The sequence below is a fragment of the Amblyraja radiata genome, chromosome 6 (assembly GCF_010909765.2).
Source record: "Amblyraja radiata isolate CabotCenter1 chromosome 6, sAmbRad1.1.pri, whole genome shotgun sequence".
NCBI classification, from domain to species: Eukaryota; Metazoa; Chordata; class Chondrichthyes; order Rajiformes; family Rajidae; genus Amblyraja; species Amblyraja radiata.
The window spans coordinates 29,753,177-29,773,791 of record NC_045961.1 but is presented as its reverse complement, the minus strand read 5'-3'; the positions used below and the strand labels follow the sequence as shown (position 1 = coordinate 29,773,791).

Genomic DNA, 20,615 nt, shown 5'->3' with positions numbered 1-20,615 from the left:
ATACTTCATTCATGACATAATTATACTCCTGAGAATTCATAATGCATACTCTCCTAACTCTTTTTTTCTATAGACCATCAGAAAACAAAGCTGTTTTTTTCCCACTTGAAACAAAGATGAACACTGCATGCATATGCATGTGCAATTCACAGCTGGGTAGCTTCCCAAACTTGTTTGACAAAGTTCAGAATTAATAAAAACAGCTTGGTTCTGAGGTGATGAAGGAGGCTAGCAAAGAGCTCGAAATGTTGTGCAGCAAGCAAGCAGCATCAACACAAAATGAAGCTTTGCTAAGAAGCTTGCAGAAGTAGCCTGAACAGTGAATCCAGTTAGGAATGCAGTGAATGTAGGCAATAACCAGTTAATAGCTGGCTACAAGTGTATGATCATGTCCAGTGAAGCAAATTATAGGCCAAGAGTTTCCACTTCAGGCACAACCGACAATCCAAGTATAAATTACTCCAATTTTGAGTGATTTTCCTTTTCCACAAGTCTCCACTTTTAAGAAAAATGCACTCATATGGTGACCAAAAATGCACAACCAAAACACTTTCGAACATCTTCAGTAAATACCATGTAGGCACTAGACACAAGTTTGAAAGTAATACTACATCATCTCCTTGATCTAGAACTTAATTTTCTACCTTCCCAGATCTCAGTGAAACAGAGCTGGTTGTTTTGTACATAACGTAACAGGATAGCCCCCCTGTTGAACGTTTACAATCCAAGGAAGCTTGAACCTTCTTTAGAAGCAGCTCTCATACTTTCAATTCAACGGAGCTGCTGAGGCAATCAGCTCTTTGACAGACTGAGATACAAACAGGAAAAGAAAATATCTCCCATTGAAAATCTGTCAACTGAAACATGAGATAATTTTCATTCAAACTTTAAATGAGATTGGGTTGATTGCAAAAACATTTTGAGAGCCAGCTCATCCCACTGTCACCAACTACAAGGGCTAAACTATCCTCCGTTTGTGTCATCAGTGATCCAGGTTCAAGTTGAGAGGGATTTCAGGTGCGACTTTCCAGCACCACCTCACCCCCTCCCCAACAAAGATTTTTCACTAGCTAAACCCAGAGACATAAAATATACTTTGAACCAATGCAAACTGGCAGTATTTTTGGCAAAGGCAATTGAGAAATTTGCATTAAGTAATATTCCTTGATATATTTAAGTGCAGCAACGTAGTGCAGTTTATCGTGGTTGAAAATAAGCTTTTGCAATCAGCGTTTAGCCCTCCACTATAACAAGAAGAGAAGATAAAATAATTTACAAACTAAACTGGTGTACAATACTTAGTCAATTTCTTAGTGTTAAAATAAAATAATTAAAATATTTTAAAATACACCCATTTGTCTTTATAGCTCAAAGAATTGCAAATGGGCTCTTAAATGGGAGGAATTTGGCACTAGCTTGCAATGGTAATTCAATCCCTCAATATGGCCACCTTTATAAGCAGGGTCAGACTATTCATTAAACTACTGAAAATTGTAAGAAAATAAAGACACAAGAGATTGCAGTTGCTATAATCTGGAATAAAACAAACTGCTGGAGGAACTCAGCCAGTCAGGCAGCATTTGGGAAAGCAAAGGGATAGTCAATGTTTTGGGTCAATACCTGAAACAGGATTGCAGAAACTCGCCATGTGCTGAATGCAGAATGCACTTATTTCTTCAATTATTGGCATTATTTTAGCTTCTTTCAAGCAAAATGCATCAAACTAGAGCCCAAGCACTTTCTATATATTTTTACAATGTGGAGCATTTCCCTCAGTGAATAAAGTCACGGCAAACATTGTAACCTCCCAACATTCTCTTATCCTATTTGAAAAAGAGAGTCACCCTACATTATACTTTTGCAATTTACTGCCAGCTAAAGGAAGATTAATGTGTGCCAATGTCAACCAAATTTACAACAATTTGGTTCAAGTAAGGCAGACATGTTACTTTCCTGCACTATGCCTCTTGATTTTCCTGGAAAAGCCAAACTAAACCATTGAGCAACTTGGAAGTCACCTGTGCTTGTATTACGTTAAAATGCAGCAAAGATTTGCAGCATTGACAGATGACTGGCTGTAAAGATATGAATGTGTTGGATATGGGGGTTACAGAAAGATTTTGATGATGTATAATAGGACACTATGGCAGATAATGGGAGAATAGAAATAAAGAGGATTCCTGTGTCAGCTGGTGGGTTGCAGTATTCCACGTATTGTACTGTAACCAATAATATTCATGGTGTACACTGACAATTTAAATTAGGATTAGAGGTAGTAAAGCATAAATTTGCAAACATTCCAAAATAGGTGTCACAATCAATGGTTCCAGGACCAAAAGGATCTGCACGTAATATAGGTTTCATATGGATGGTAAGGCCTTAGATATAAAACAAATTCAACCAACATTCTGCCTCTCTGTAGATTCATCTCAGATTGCTGAGATGTTTTTGTTTTATTGCAAATGGTATAGAATAAGTCTTTTTTAACATAGTAAATCTACATAAACCAATATATCAAGAACAGATTTGGAGCATTGTATGGACTCGTGCAGTAGAATATAAATATGCTGCCACAATTAACACTGTCCTTGCTATCCAATTCCAAGACATTCACAGAATCCTGTAAAGGCAGAACTTTTCTTTGACCATAAATGTGTGTAATACAGGTCCAACTTCAAGTGGTCAAGTTGGTGAAATTATCCCCTTCCAACTCCCAGGATCCAATAATCTCATTCTCCCTGCAAAAAACACTATCAGGGCAAAATCACCATACACTATTGCATCTGAGCACTGACGGAGGTAGATTCATTCAGGGAGAGGGTCGGCCAAGCGGTTGCCTTCAGCAATTGGTATCATCTGGCTGCCCACAGCAAGTCTAAAATGTTCTTGGCATACATTAAAACTACTGGTAAAAGAGACTTCTCCATGTTCCTTGACACTGCAAAATATACATTTGAAAAAATTCTGAACATTGATTTTATTCTAAAAATAAACATTTACAATTTATATTCATTGCATTTTAAGTGATACGTTTCCAATACAAGAATGGATTGTCCTTTGGCAAGAGTGGTGAAATTCATAGTAGAATTTTGTTTAAAACACTATTACAGTATAGACAATGCAACAAATTGGCCTCTGACATATCTTTTGAATTAAGGTTTGCTCTCAACTTCTGCACAAGATGCTGGAATTGTTTCCAGATAATTTAAAGGGGCAAAAATACTCTTCAGTGAAAATTTCAAAGGCACACGAGAGAAATTAGCATATATATTATATATACTGTACGATTGGGCAACAATACTCTTTAAACACGTGTCAAGACCAAGAAGAATGGAACTGCAATTGGACATAAATGTTTCTAGCTGGAGTTTTAAATCCATTTTAAATCCATTGTAGCCAAGATGAAAATTCTTCATAAAATGCTCTGTAATTTTTCTCTCATGCAGTGGTTGGTCGTGTGGCCACGTAAACAAACAGAACAATCAACAGCACAATCACAGCTAATGTGGGAAACACGATGGTGGTGATTTGACTTCGAGCTTCTTGCATGGCTTGCCGCCGTTCTTTTTTGTCTTTCGAAGTCTCCTTTTTTGGTTTTCCTTTCAGCTGCCTCATTTTTTAATGTTGTAAAGTGATAATCAAGAATTGCAAAGTACAGTGCAAATAACTCTCAACTGTGTTGATTGTCTTGGTTCTTCTCTTGTAACGTCCTTCTTGAATGTGCTTCCTTTTGTCCTACAAAACAAATAATTACACATTTTAAAGATGCACTTTTTAATTTGACAATAATGTTGTTAAATGGGAATTATTTTTCTGAATCCGGAAAATTACCGCTGTTGCGCAACGTATCAAAGATAAACTGAATACTGGTAACCGTTCATAATGGTTACTATATATCTTGTGTATGGAGGCAAGGTAGTTAAGGTAATGTACTGGTATCCAGAGGTGAAAACTATTGATTTTGGCACAAGTTTAAATCCACCATGGAAGCTGGGAATATAAACAATTAAACAAATCTGAATTATGAAGTAAAACAATACACATTCCGATACAAATTGAAGAAAACCAATCAAGATTATGTTATGCCTGCTCTCTCATCCCTCCTCTAAGATGAATCATAAAATACAAATTATATTTTAAATATAGAACATAGAACCACAGTGTGTAAGAAGGAACTACAGATGCTGGTTTACACCGATGATAGACACAAAAATGGTGAAGTTACTCAGCAGGTCAGGCAGCATGTTTAAGAAAGAACTGCAGATGCTGGTAAAATCAAAGGTAAACACAAAGCGCTGGAGAAACTCAGCAGGTGAGGCAGTGTCTATGGAAAGAAGGAATTGGCGATGTTTCGGGTCGAGACCTTACTTCAGACTGATGTCAGGGGAGGGGGTAGGACAATGCGAGGATTTTGTTTGTTGATTTTAGCTCTGCATTCAACACCATTGTGCAGGAGCTACTACACTCCAAACTTTCCGAGTTGACTGTGCTGGAACGCCTCTGTCGGTGGATCACCAACTTCCTGACAGACAGGAAGCAGCATGTGAGACTGAGAAAGCACATCTCGGACTCACAAATCCTCAGCATAGGAGCACCTCAAGGCTGCGTACTCTCCCCTCTCATCTACTCTACACAAATTACTGCACCTCCACTGACACCTCTGTCAAGCTTCAAGTTTGTGGACGACACAACCCCGATTGGACTGATCCAGGATGGGGAAGAATCTGCCTACAGACAGGAAGTGGCACAGCTGACGTCTTGGTGCCATCGCAACAACCTGGATCTCAATGCTCTTAAGACAGTGGAATTGATAGTAGACTTTAGGAGAGCTCCCCCTCCCCTCACCCCACTCACCACCAACACCACCACATCTGCGGTCTTTTAAGTTCCTGGGAACCATCATCTCCAAGGACCTTAAGTGGGGGGCTACCATCGACTCCGCAATCAAAAAGGCACAACAGAGAATGCACTTCCTGCGGCAGCTGAGGAAACACAATCTGCCACAGGCAATGATGGTCCAATTCTACACGGCCATCGTAGAGTCTGTCCTCACCTTCTCCATCATGGTCTGGTTTGGCTCAGCCACCAAGCACGACATCCGGAGGCTGCAGCGAATCATCCGATCAGCTGAGAAGGTTATTGGCTGCAACCTTCCTTTCATTGACGAACTGTACACTGCAAGGGCCAGGAAGCGAGCGGGTAAGATCATCTCTGACCCTTCTTACCCTGGCCACAAACTCTTTAAATCACTTCCCTCTGGAAGGCGACTCGGACTGTCAAAGCTGCCACAGCCAGACACAAAAATAGCATTTTTTCCACGAGTAGTAGCTCTACTCAATAACCAAAAATCTGTAGCCTCCTTTTGCTCGGGTATATTATTTAATTCACATGTTAAACCAATAATGTTTTATTATTAATGTTTATGTATCATTCCTAACTGTCACTATATGTCATGCTGTCACTTGCGGGCGGAGCACCAAGGCAAATTCCTTGTATGTGAATATTCGGCCAATAAACTTATTTACAAACGTATTCATTTATTCATTCGCGGCCAGGGTGCATAGACAGGTTGGCAGAGGCATCGGTGGGCTCAGCCTGCGAGCGGCAAAGGAAGCTGTGAGAGTTGTCAGTGGCTTCGGCGTGCCTGGCCTATGATGCAGTAAAGGTCTGCGTTGGTAGGCCCTGCATGTGGTGAAGGTCTCCAATTTTAGGTAACACCCCCACCTGTGCCCAACCTGGATATGTACCCATTTCTATCCTTCCCCTTCCACCTATATTCCTTCCTCTGACTTCATATTTCATGTCTCTTCTATGCTCATCTCTCACTTTGCCCTTTTACCTCTGGTTTTTGTCCAAACACCTACCAATCAACAAAAAACTTTCCCCTGTACTTATCTATCACAAAGGCTTTGTTCCACCCACACCTCTCTTCCAGCTCTCTCCCTTACTTGTCAACCTGAAGGTGGTCCTGGCCCAAAACATCACCTGGACATGTTTTCCAGAAATGCAGTCTGACCTGCTGAGTTACTCCAGTATTTTGTGTCTTTTTCGTCACCTAGCATCTGCAGTTCCTCACAACTATGTATATATTCCGTTGGAAGTGCAGAAATGAACCGTTGCGCCTTGCAAGGAAAGCAATACAAGAATAAGGTGCCACATAAGAGACTATTGCTAAAAATAAAAAATTATGGGATTGGGGGTAATATATTAGCATGGGTAGAGGATTGGCTAACAAATAGGAAGCAGAGAGTGGGGATAAATGGTTCATACTCGGGATGGCAACCGGTAACTAGCGGGGTTCCACAAGGGTCGGTGCTGGGACCTCAGTCGTTCACAATTTATATAAATGATTTGGAGGAGGGAACCAAGTGTAATATATCAAAATTTGCGGACGATACAAAAATGGGAGGAAAAGTAGGGGATGAGGAGGATAGGAAGAGTCTGCAAAAGGATATAGATAAGCTAGGTGAGTGGGCAACAACTTGGCAGATGAAATTTAATACTAATAAATGTGAAGTCATTCACTTTGGGAAAAAAAATGATAGGGCAAGTTATTTTCTAAATGAGCTGCGTTGTAATGCAACGCAAAGGGATCTAGGGGTATTAGTACATGAATCACTAAAAGTTAGTATGCAGGTGCAGCAAGCAATCAGGAAGGCCAATGGAGTTTTGGCCTTTATTGCTAGGGGGATTGAGTATAAAAACACGGAGGTCTTGCTGCAGCTGTACACAGTATTAGTGAGACCACATTTGGAATACTGTGTACAGTTCTGGGGTCCATACTTAAGAAAGGATGTACTAGCCCTGGAGGCAGTGCAGCGAAGGTTTACAAGATTAATTCCTGCAATGAGGGGATTGACATATGAGGAAAGGTTAAGTAGGCTGGAACTCTACTCTTTGGAGTTTAGAAGAATGAGAGGCGATCTCATTGAAACATATAAGATCGTGAGGGGCCTTGATCGGGTGGATGCACCGAGGATGTTCCCAATGATCGGGGAAACTAGAACTAGGGGACATAGTTGCAGAATAAGGGGGGGCTCTTTTAAAACTGAGATGAGGAAGAACTTCTTCACCCAGAGGGTGGTTAATTTATGGAATTCACTGCCCCAGGGAGCAGTGGAAGCAGAAACTTTAAATATATTTAAGACTAAAATAGATGGTTTTTTAGCTGCCAAGGGGATAAGGGGCTACGGGGAGAGGGCAGGGATATGGACCTAGGTATGGTTAGTATAGTAAGACCCGAGTGATCTCCTGGACAAGTGTCGATCGCCTGGATTGGGGTCGGAGAGGAATTTCCCGGATTTTTTTTCCCGAATTGGACCTGGGTTTTTATCCGGTTTTTTGCCTCCCCCAGGAGATCACGAGGTTCTTGGGGTGGAGAGGGGTGATAGCGGTATAAAGGGGAGGGTAGTGTCTTGTGTTCTGTGTCTTGTGTCTACTGTTTGTGGGTAAGTGTGTCTGTTTAGTGTTCAGCCATGAGCGAATGGCGGTGCGGGCTCGACGGACCTGGTGGTCTACTCTCGCACCTACTTTCTATGTTTCTATGTTTCTAATACATTTCAGCATCCTTGTTACAGCTGTAAGGTCCTGGTTTTGAGCCTGTTTGGAGTGCTCTGCAACCAAGGTTTGCCACTCAATGCACCAGTTTGCTCCCACTTTTCAAAGGGAGATTAGTTAGGTACAATAATGGTTAGTGTTAAGTAATGTCAAAAAGGATCAAGAGACAGTTGATAAGACATATGCGAGAGAAAATAACTCGCAGAAGGGTCTTGAATAGACTCCTATATTATAATACATTTCTTCAAAAAAATAACATCCACAGGGATTATCAAAGCATAGAATTCACTTTATCTTATCCTCTAAAAGTCTTGCAAATTAAGAGTGAAAACTGCAGACGCACAGTTGTGCGATATTTAATTATTCTGGCATAACTGTATATAAAAAAAAGGTCAGAGGAATCAAAATTAACTTGGAAGACTTCATCATAGTCTCAAGATTTCAAAAGGCATGACTAATGTAATTAGACAGTTGAAGGAAACACGTTTACACAACAGATCAACACATTTCTATCACCTTTAAAAGTTCTCATTAAATGTGCAATGCTGTTAAATAGTTGCAAATTGGCAACAAAATCAACAGAAAGGGATTTTCATGACAACCTGGCTCAGCAATTCAGCAGTCGTACGAAATATCTCAATATGCATAATTCGATTACATATATTTTAAAAAGTATTATTAAGTAATTATATTAAGTAATATGTTATGTCCAATATACTTAACTCAACCAGTTAAGTGTATTTGGGACATAAAACACTGCAGATATTGCCACAGAGCTAAAAAACAATGCTGAAAGACCACTGAGGGCAAGGCAATATCTGCTGTGGAGAGAAATGGACAGTCGACATTTCAGGTCAAAACCCTTCCTCTGGTTTCTTTCTGCAGAGAATTGGGCCTCAGCTTTACAAAGCCAAAATTTCTGCTGTTGCCAATAGTAGTGGTAGCAAGCGGCAAGTCCATCAGCTTGCACTATCCATTAAAGGGGCTAGGCTGGGGCTAATTCTCTGTATCATATGCCCATGGTAGACGACACAATCCCAGCCCTGATTCACCAGTGGCGGAGGAAGTAAATGTTCGCAGAATAGGATGCAGATCAAACCCCGAATGGTCTTGGGCATCTTGAGCATTCATCCAGACAAATGCAGAATATTCCGTTGAACCTCTGCTTGTGCCTTGGAAAAAGTGACAAGTCTTTGGGGAGGTTACTACCATAGGATGCCACGAATCTGGCCTGTCCTTGTAGCGACAGTATTTATGTTATGTAGCTGATCAGTGGAGCTCCTCTTCCCCCTTCGCGTGGTAAGCCACCCAACCAGTTTCGTTGAACACTTGTGCTTGGTCTGCGAAAGCCTGCTGGATCTCTCGGTTGCTACCCATTTTTAACAACCTTTCTGTCCTAGGCCTCCTCCATTGCCAGAGCGAGGCCACACACAAACTGGAAGAACGCCACCTCATATTCTGCTTGGGTAGCTTACAACCCAATTGGTATGAACATTGAGTTCTCCAAATCTAGGTAATACCCTCTCCCCCTTTCTTCTGTGTCCCACTCTAATGTGCACCCATTTCTCCCACTATCCCGCACCCCCAGCCCATTTCCCCTTCCACCTATAGCTTCCCTTTAGCTTCACATTTCACTTCTCTTCCATCCTTTTGTCTCCTTTTCATCTCTAGCCCTCGCCCACCCATCCACCAACAATACTCTCCTCTCCTGCATCAACCTATCACTTGCCAGGCTTTTCCTGCCCCAATCTCTTTTGCTATGAATTCCACAGCTGCGGCCTGACCAGCACATCTGAGTTACTCCAGCACTGTGTTTCAATAAAGATGATGGTGCTTTGGACATTTTGGTAAGGAACTCATGCAGCAATATCCTGAGACTGAGATGGTCTCGTTAATATCACCTTCCTTTGTGCTCGAGTATAACTAAAGCCAGTATTTCTTTTTCTGTTTGCCAGCCCTTTGTTCATGCCGAATATAGTCAAACGTTACCCGATGTCAAGAAACTATTCTCACCGTACTTCTAGAATTCAGATTTTTTGGTCATATGTTATCAAGGCCTGATATTTATAAATAAATCAGAGATATGAACCTCCACTTCAACTCTAGGTCAGCGACAGCAACCACACTGCAAATCACTGACATACCTTCAGTATCTGAAGGACATTTCAGGGACAGAATTTGCCCATAATCACTTTTGTGTCACATGTACCGCAAACATCAGTACAAAATAGGATTGGCCCCCGTAACATGTTTTCACTGACTTTTCTATGATACTATAATTTGTATTGGTCTCATTATCATTTCATTTTTCTGTTGACACTAAAATCAATCTGAAAGTCAAGGACCAACACACATCATTTCAACTTTGATCTAGTAATATTCCTCTTAGTTAATTTGCAAAACAATCAGGACTAAACAGGAACATCTTGTGTGGCATGTTTCAAAATAATTATCCACGGAAATTAGTTTCTGCATTCCAACCCAGGGAAAGTTCAACGCAGTGAATAAAACTGCCATTGTGTAACCCTATAAACCACAACATATAATTTAAACTTTAGGAGTGATATCATAGGGATAACCTCCATTGCTCAAGAAAACAAAAATACTGAACACAGATGCGACACAAGAACATTCTATTGCTAATTGTTAATGTGACAGCAATCTGGGTATGAAAATTATCCCATATTTCAATATTGCCAAGGAAAGCCGACACTGCAAAATCATACATGATGGGAGCTTTTATTTGTTGATGACATAACGGTGACATAATCTGCATGATACAATCAGAATTAGAGAAAAAGGAGATACAAAATGCTGGAGTAACTCAGCTGGACAGGCAGCATCTCTGAAGAAAAGGAATGGGTGACTTTTCGGGTCGAAATCCTTCTTCTGAAGAAGGGTCTCAACCCAAAACATCACCCATTCCTTCTCTCTAGAGATGCTGCCTGTCCCACTGAGTTACTCCAGCATTTATCTTCAGTGTAAACTAGCATCTGCAGTTCCTTCCTACGCATTAAAACAAAAGGAGACTGGGCAAATAGAATTATTCAGGCTGTACTTTTTACTATTTTGCAAAATGCCACCACAGCTATTTTTGTTTTACAATCCAGACTGTAAAACTAAAATAAAATTATGTATTATAAAATTATTTAACTGGGATTAGAATTTAAAACTAGATTTAAGAAATTAGGCTAAGATTAGCTGGGAAGTAAGAGCAGTACCAGGCTCAAGAGTCCCATTAATCTCTTCACTTATTTTTATTTCACTACTGTTTATTACTTTCACTTACTTGTCCATTCTAGTACTATTGTTTGTTCGTCATCATTTCATGGATTTTGTTTTCATGTCTCGTGAAGCGCAAACCAATTGTTACTTCAATTCACAACTTTTGGACAACTCAACCATACACATTACATCTTCCATGTCCATCACTGCACTAGAACCACAATAGAGCTCCGAATCTAGTATGGGCTGCTGCCTTGACTTTCACTGCCCCATGTTTTCTTTAAAATAATGTGAAATGTTGAAACTGTGGCGGTCCCTGGGGGGTAGGCCACTCCTTGGATCATCCCCCTCGCCGATTGAGGGACAGGGGCGTTGGTCTGCCACGGGGTTTCCTGACGGCTCCCTAGGGGTGGAGATAAGGGTGTCGTGGTGTGTACTCGGACTGCTGAAATTAAAAAGCTTCTTTTGAATCCGCCTGGTGTCCGGTCTTTTCCTGACCTTGACCAGGCCACTACACTGGTGACCCCACTGGTGACCCCTGTGCTCGAGCATTGTTGGCGCACTGGATCGCCCGGTTCGGTGTTCCACTGGACATAACTTCCGACCGGGGGCCTCAGTTCACGTCAGAGCTGTGGTCGGCCATGGCACGCCTCCTGGGTGTTCGTCTGCACCACACGACGGCGTACCACCCGCAGTCGAACGGCCTAGTGGAGCGGTTTCACCGGCAGCTTAAGGGTGCCCTGAGGGCGCGGCTCACTGACCCAGACTGGGTAGACGCTCTACCGTGGGTTTTGCTGGGGATACGCACCGCACCCAAGGAGGACTTGGCCTCCTCCTCCGCCGAGTTGGTGTATGGGTCTCCGTTAACGGTGCCCGGGGAGTTCATCCCGCCGGCACGTGGCCAGGTGGAGCAGCCTTCGGACGCTCTGCAACGTCTTCGGCAGACGGTGGGCAAGCTGGCGCCGGTGCCCACGTCTCGTCATGGGTCCTTCCGTCCGCACGTTCCCTCTGCTCTGGAGGACTGCCAGTTTGTTTTTCTGCGCAGGGATGCACATCGGACACCTCTACAGCGGCCGTACGAAGGTCCCTTCCGGGTCTTGGAACATGGCTTGTCGACTTTCGCCCTGGACATGGGGGGTCGGCGTGAGACTGTTTCAGTTGCGCTGTTGAAGCCAGCACATATCGATATCAATCGGCCGGCGCTGGTAGCGCTGCCCCGAAAGCGAGGGCGGCCTCTGTCTAGGGTACCTCCTCCTCTGGCTACTTCATCCCCCGCACTTGTTGACCAGGCGCCTGTTCCGGGGCCGAGCGTTGTGTGCACCCGGGCCGGCCGCCGTGTACGCCCTCCTGTCCGTTTCGTACCTCGGGTACTTGGGGGGGTCCTGTGGCGGTCCCTGGGGGGTAGGCCACTCCTTGGATCATCCCCCTCGCCGATTGGTCTGCCACGGGGTTTCCTGCCGACTCCCTAGGGGTGGAGATAAGGGTGTCGTGGTGTGTACTCGGACTGCTGAAATTAAAAAGCTTCTTTTGAATCCGCCTGGTGCCCGGTCTTTTCCTGACCTTGACCAGGCCACTACAAAACGACTTCTCATTTTTGCAGCATTATTTTATTTTTGCAGGTTGTGAATGATGAGAGTTATAGATCTCTCCCTCACAGGAAATAGACAAATGACTGATGTCTATTACAAACCCACAGACTCCCACAACTGTCTCAACTACACTTCTTCCCACCCTGCTTCCTGCAAAGACTCTATCCCCTACTCCCAATTCCTCTGTCTACGCCGCATCTGCACCCAAGATGAGGTGTTCCATACTAGAACATCGAGATGTCCTCATTCTTTAGGGAACGGGGGTTCCCCTCTCCCATCATAGATGAGGCCCTCACTCGTGTCTCCTCGGTACCTCGTAGCTCCGCCCTTGTTTCCCCTCCTCCTACTCGCAACAGAGACAGAGTCCCCCTAGTCCATACCTTCCACCCCATCAGCTTGTGCATACAGCACATAATCCTCCGAAATTTCCGCCATCTCCAATGGGATCCCACCACTTGCCACATTTTCCCATCTACACCCCTTTCAGCCTTCCACAGAGACCATTTCCTCCGCAACTCCCTGGCTAACTCATCCCTTCCCACCCAAACCAACCCCTCCCCAGGTACCTTCCCCTGTAACTGCAGAAGATACAACACCTGTCACTATTTCTCCTCCCTCGACTCTGTCCACAGACCCCGACAGTCCTTTCAGGTTAGGCAGAGGTTCACTTGCACCACCTCCAATTTCATCGACAGTATCCATTGTTCAAAATGTGGACTCCTATACATCGGGGAGACCAAACGCAGACTAGGCGATCACGGAACACCTTTGCTCAGTCCGCCTGAACCAACCTGATCTCCCGGTTGCTGGACACTTTAATTCTCCTTCTCATTCCTACATAGACCTTTCTGTCCTAGGTCTCCTCCATTGTCAAAGTGAGGCTAAATGCAAATTGGAGGAACAGCATCACATATTTCGCTTTGGCAACTTACAGCCCTGTGGTATGAATATTGATTTCTCTCACATTAGGTAGCCCTGGCATTCCCTCTCTATCCCTCACCCACACGTCGCACTAGCTTCTCATTTTCACCCTACAAACAGCTAACAACGGCTGTTTCCTTTATCATCATTACTTTTTTGCATATCTTTCATTCATTGTTCTTTATGTCGCCACTTCACTGCCAATATCTCGTTTCCCTTATCCTTAACCAGTCCGAAGAAGGGTCTCGGCCCGAAACGTCACCCATTCCTTCTCTCCAGAGATACTGCCTGACCCACTGAGTTACTCCAGCTTTTTGTGTCTATTCGGTTTAAATCAGCATCTGCAGTTCCTTCTTACAGAGTTCTTCTAGTCTGGTAATATGATAATACTATTTTCAATGTTATCTAAAAGTGTGAATGCCACGCGTTGCTTTGTCTTTGATGCTTTAACAATAAAATATTGTTTACTGAGCCTTTAAGGCTGATGGAATAACTCAGAGGACTTTATGTGCGTAGTTTCGCAGCCATGATAAAAATATTGTGAACATTATTTGAAATAATGTATCTAAAATGACAGAGCATACAAACAGAGCATGGACACAATTAATCCCAAATCTTGTAGATTGAAGTGACAAATGGATTTATAAACTGCAGCATCTAACTTGATGAGCCTCCTTATCTCAAAGTAATGCCTCGGAGGTTTCAGAGCGTTTTTAGCCAATACTGCTTCAAACATAAACATGCTATTTTAGAAACACATATATTATTTTTTGTATGTATATTTTAAAGTTTCAAGCCTTTGTCTCGGGAGTAATTTGAAGGTGCTGGTATAATATCTAGATGGTGCGAGGTGTGTGAAAAATTACTTTCAGAGATGGTTCATGGTTTGTGAAAGATTACTTTACATGCAGACCAGGTGATTAAGAAAGCTAGCAATTAACAAGTGAGAGGAATTAAATGTAAAAGCAGAATGGGTATTCTTCAGTTATACAAGCATTGTTGATGCCATATACCGAGAATTGTTTAGAGTACTGATCATCTTCTTTTGGGAAGACTTATATGAGACGCTGCCGTGTGGGCGGCCCGGTGCGGGGCGGAGACGGTGCTCCGGCGGCTGAGGCGGCGTTCTGGCGGCGGCGACCTGGAGCTCCCGTTGCAACAGCTGCGTCCGCTGGACTGGAGGGCGGCAGCTTCGACCACCCCCGGGCCGCGGAGCTTGAACCGCGGGACTGATACCATCGCCCGGTGGGGTATCGCCTCGGCGCAGAGGGAGAAGAGGAGGGAAGAGACAGTAACTCTAAAACTTTTGCCTCCATCACAGTGAGGAGGTGTTTGGTGAACTCACTGTGGTGGATGTTAATTTGTGTTTATTGTGTTGTTATTATTACATGTATGGCTGCAGGCAACAGCATTTCGTTCAGACCGAAAGGTCTGAATGACAATAAAGGAAATCTAATCTAATCTAATCTAATCTATATCCACCAGAGTTTAAAAGAGTGAGAGATAACTTACCGGTAATTGGAAAGACAAAAACATAGACCTTGACCGGACAGATGAATCTAGAACCAGAGGCCCGCGCTTAAAAATAACTGGTCATCCAATTACGACTGGGATGTGGTAATTATTTGTTGCGAGTCTGGAACTTTCTTCCTCAAAGAGAGATGGAAGAAGAGTATCTACGTAATTGTGAATTTTGTATTTGTGGATATTTTAAGATAGAGATAGATATATCATTGATCAACAGGAAAGATGAAAAATTATCACAGTTGGAGTTATAAGCAGATCTTCCATTATCCGATTAAATGGATTAGACTTGAGGGACCAATTGGCCAAATTCATATAATCGTACGTGTTCAACAGCTGATTTTTCTGTTGTAGATTGGTATATTTGGTCTGTTTTAAATTACAGATGCGCCCCGGTTCATGTAAGGATTACATCCTCTGGACCCTTGTGCAAGTTGGATGTTACGTAAGGTGGAAACAAACATGCTACTGCACACGCTTAAATTTACTATTCAACGAGGAGCCCACGGGGGAGCTAGTGGGCTTAAAGAATAGTTTTGATAAGTGCAAGTTTACTTATGTTACCTGTAAGTCGGGAAGTGCCTGTTTGGTTGCTTTGTAACTAAAAACATTGCAGCCAATTATGTGTAAGGTACAAGTTGCTATGTGGATTCATAGGCAGAAAAAGACTACAGAATATGTATGGCACGTATTATACGAGTGCCCCAATTAAACCACCATATTGTCCTGTAATATGATCACCAAGTAACGAGTGTTATTTTTAACTGCCATGGGGAATGTTTGTTTTGCAATCTTAATTTCTAAATCCAATATATGTGGTTTCTACAAAAGGCTCTAGCTTCACATTAAGCCTAGAGTTAATTACACAGTGTTATTACTGATCCAAATTATATAAAATAAAGCATGATTCATATGAAGGACTATGCATTACTTTCTCTGATATGGTTCTGAAGTTGGAAGAGGGAAGTGAAACCCACCTAAAATACTGCAAAAATAACTCCAGCAAGCAGCATTATAAAGTGCGTATTAAAATCAAAGATCATCTCAATCTAACAAAAAAATTTGGTCTCCATGTTGGTCGGGAAGAACATTTCAAACATTGGAAAAATTGCAGAGCCACTGAAACGAGAGGCTGCAACCTGTGCCGCACTATTCCCTACCTAGGAGGATTTCATTTTGACAGGCACAATTCCAAAATAAGGAAGTGTCAATGACAAAACTAAACAATTATATTTCTATGCATTAATGTATCAAAATTCTAAAAACATCTATTTTTAATGGCATGGAAAGGTTTTTGTCTCGCAGCACAAAATATTGCCATGATTCTACAGTTTAGCTGGACTGCAACAATATCATAAAAAGGATTCCAGGCATTCCCCCCAGAGGGATTGGCAAAGCAGCAACATTCAAAATTACTTAAGTACTTAGTTAGTAGAATGAACTGTTCCTCCCTCCTAACCCCAAGGGACAATGTCAACTGCGATACGGTCAAGGAAAAAAAAATTACAAATATGAAACTGATAGAGAATAGCCAGAAGCTTCTTATCCTATATTACCATTTCATTAGGTCTGACATTTAACTGCAATCCACATTTAACAGAATAAATAAATGCATCCCGGATTCATGTATTTAAATACTAGGACTTAAAGAATTTCCAGTGTCAGTATCCGAAAATTCTCCCTACCTATTTCATACATTATGTATGATATGTTTCGATTTAAAAAATAAACAGTTTGGGTATTAAAATAGACCATTTTATCTTAATACATTTATTTGACTTGAAACAGCTGCTTGGTGGTTAATATAAATACCACTGCTAACATTAATTGATTTGATATAGCACTGTTAACCTTTTTGTTCATTGGTTAATATGATTCCCACGTTGGAACATCTTAAAATAACTGAATGCTGCAGTTTCCTGTTCAAAATTGCAAGTCACTAACCCTTTAAACAAATTGATGGTTACAGTGCTGGCTCTTTATTTTGTTTCTGCGGATCACCTGAGAGAGTATGGCTTCAAGGAGGCAACTAATATCTCAAGATCTTTATCTCAAGGGAAATCAGAGGTCGGACGCAACTAATTTATGAAAGAGAAATAAAAGATTTTATAGGGAATTCCTATATTGTTCTTTTTTATTAAAGTGGGTGGCATGTTCGAATTAAAGTCCATCAACCTGAAACAAGATGTTTTTTCCCCTCGACCTACAGAAGCTGCTTGATCTACTGAGTATTCCTACATTCATGCATTGTGTACATTTGTACATGTTTGTATTCATATGAAGGTATGACTACTAGAGTTAAATGATGAAGAACATTTAGGATATAGTACCAACATGACTAAGATACTGGATCAGTATTTAGTAACCTGATCCAAAGACGTAAGTGCAAAGTCACCAGATGGAAAATTAAGTTCCTTAAATTAAATAAATCTGGTACTAAAAAGTTGAAGTCGGTAAAGGTGATAATGAACCAATTGGATTTCTATGAAGAAAATCTGTCCTCCTCAACTGGTTGATCTGTACTAATCTTCATGATCACGAATGTGGCCATGCCTTAACTTGGCCTCCTAAAACATTGAGTTCAGGGGCAATTTGTTATTGGCAAGAAGTTTCAATCAAACTGGTAATGCTGATGTGTCATAAATAACTATCAAAAATCTGTAGTGTATACTGTTGGATATTAATCTCTAGCACAGCATGACACGAGCTTAATAAGAATCAGCCTGGTAATTAAGTTGTGGTTATCTTTAGATTTTTCAAATTATTATTTGCTTTCTTTTTCCCTAAATTTTTAATTATATTAACGTTTTCCTAGAGCACTAAAGGCACAAATGTAATATCTGACATTCTTTCATATGCTTGTTTCAACACTGAAGGTGTCCTGTATTTCAAGCAAGGCTAATTTCACTTGCTGATCCACTCCCCAAACCACGCTCTGTGGCCTCCAGTCACTCCTCATCTGTACTTAGCAGGTATCATATTGTAGAGCAAACACACTGGCTCAAGCCAACTGAAATTAACGACGACACTGGTGAAAATGCTCCACTGCTGAAATGCCTAGGATATGTTTAATTGTCACCATGGCCAGAAACTCTGCTTTGCGTGCCCAATTAGTTATTACACGATTTAGATCTGGAACTAGGGAACCACTGGAAAGTTACTTTGGAAATTGACAGGCAAAAAAAAACAACGGTCTAGGTTTAAAAAAAAGTCGAAGGGGGAAAATACTGTTTCCATAGACACCATCATCTCCTGTCAGTTTCACCGCAGCCATGGAAATTGACAAGGAATCACTTCAATTGACATCTGTATAATGATGTTCTATTAAACAGTGTAACATACAACCTCTGGTATTTTTTAGGTAATAAACTTGTAGCCATTAAAATACCTTTATTTTTGAAAATCCTGCGGGATAGGTTACTGACGTTGCGAGCATGAAACACTAATCCCTAAACCTCTTTTCCCCGTTGATACAATTGTTTTAATAATGCCGTTTTCTATAACGCGTAGTTTCTTAGGAACGCAACTACCGCGTTATAGAATTAACTGTAATTGTTTCAAATTAAAATGAATTAACCGAAAACGCATAATTTAAACATTTAACTAAAGAAAAAGACTGCAGAATCCAAGACAATCTTCAACATAAACGGAGGGCAATCTCAGCAAGTCTGGGCTTCACTGCTGGACTCCAGAGATGCGCCAAGCTGAACCGCGCTAGTTAGCCCGGCATCTCCACACTTGACAATTGATCCGAGGAAGTCAGACTTATTGTTAGTGAGATCCACTCCAACATGATACCTAACGGAACTGCTAAGGATCGCAGGACGAGATACTGCACGAGTAGCATACTTAATCACGAGAGAGAAAGAAACACATTATTGGCTAGGAATTTGCCAAACAAGCCAGGTAAAATAAATATCAGTCAGTGCACCAGCCAAATGAATGAACCAAGCTTCGGGAATAAAAGACTGGCAGTGGGGACACAATTTCACGTTAAAGCATAAATGACTATCCACTCATGAAATGACAATTAACAGCTGTAGACAGGATGCAACCTTCAGGAATTTAAATGTATTCGGAGGCTTCGTTCCAGTTTTATACCCATTGTACGCTGAGAATTTCTCGCTACATGGGCAGGAAAGGTTTCGAGGGATACGAGCCAGACGCGGGCAGATGGAAGTAGTGTAGATGGGGACCTTGGTCGACATGAGGAAGCTGAGCCGAAGGGCTTGATTCTCTACTGTATGACGCTTAACATTGGATCTCATGTGAACATAAATGAAAACTCAAACATCGAGTGAGAACTTCAATAACAAGTCCGCACTAAGAAGAAATATGTAAAAATGAACAGATAATTTGTGTATTCTTCAACAAAGTACTGTCCACTGCAAACCTCACTCGCCGGCAACACCCCACATGACCCATTCCTCCCAAATGTGGTCACCCCACCCTCCCCACAACCAACCCAAGCCCAATAAACATCCAACACTACCCCTCACTCAAGAATGTGGCCACCTGTGGCTCTTTGCCCTCCACCTACAAACCCTCTTAACATCACACCCTTTCTCAACTTTCACGTCTACTCCCCCCTCCTTCCCTCCCACCCTCTCCCTCATTCCCTCTCCCTCCTTTACACTTACTGCATCACTCCCACTCACTCCCTCTTCTCTTCTCTCCTCTCCTTCACCCCTGCCCCCACCTTCACTCTCCCTAACCCCTCTACACATACATTCTATTTCTGTCCGTTTAACTCTCTCCAGTTTCTCCCAACTTTTTCGTTTCTTTCCGCAGTGAACTCACCGAGCCGTGTGTGGTGTAGCGGGCTGCCTTCAGCAGCTGTCCGCTGGGACGGACGAGTGGCTCTGCGGCTGCCGCTCACCAGACTGGGCTCCGCCGCCGCCGCCTCCCCGCCCGCCCGGTGACCCCTCACCCTGATTACGTGGCACCTGTCTCGCACTCCGAACAGCGATCGGGGCGGGAGCTGCGCCCCCTGTCCGCCGGAGTACCCGTTATCCCGCGACGCCCCTGGAGCGCCCTCTGCCCGCAGGATGCCTGGTGAGCCCAGGTGACAAACGCTGCAAGGCTGCTCTTTGAGGTGGGCAGATCTGAGGATTTATCCTGGACGGTAGGGTGTATTATTGTCATCAATATTATTGATGTCTTGAAGAGCACATATAATTACTCCGCCTCCACTCCCGCTTGATCATTACAAATACTGTGAACACTGTGCCCATCTGGCGTCCTGTGTGCAGCGGACGACACGGATAGCAGTCACTCGCGCCGTCTCATCGCAATTCAGGCATGGGTGGAAGCATGCCCGCAATATATATATGTTTTGCTTGACACAAATTCCCAAATATAGAACTAATTCTGAGCACAGTATCTCACAATTTCGGCCATTTCATATTGGAAATCTCATGTGTTATTCCTTTGTAAAAAAAAACGTGCCTCGCAATTAGTTTGACGCGTGACCATCACAGGCTATGCGCTGAATTCTTGGTCCTCCAACATATTCCAAATGGAATTTAAACTGGAGGAGTTGGAGGGAGGACTTAAGCCAGAAAGGGTTAAGTCCTCCCTCCACCACCTCCACTTTAAATTCCATTTGGAATATTTTGGAGGACCAAGAAACCAAGAATTCAGCGCGTACGAAATGGTACCAAAACCAATGAATCACGTATAATGAAAGGAAGGTTGGAATTTTAATGCATATTATTTTATAGATTCTGATCCTACCGCTTTGCAATATGATGGGATACGAGATAAAGACTAATGATGCATCTCCAGCAATTTTATCTT

At 42.4% G+C, this 20,615-nt stretch overlaps 1 long non-coding RNA gene across 1 annotated transcript; it reads right to left on the bottom strand.

Moving 5' to 3' along the window:
- Window positions 1-2,413: 2,413 nt before the first annotated feature.
- On the bottom strand, window positions 2,414-19,742 carry LOC116974203. The gene is made up of 2 exons (XR_004412304.1): window positions 19,617-19,742; window positions 2,414-3,735 (listed from the first exon to the last, which is right to left on the bottom strand). It is a non-coding gene; the product is annotated as an uncharacterized LOC116974203 (long non-coding RNA).
- Between the last annotated feature and the right edge of the window lie 873 nt (window positions 19,743-20,615).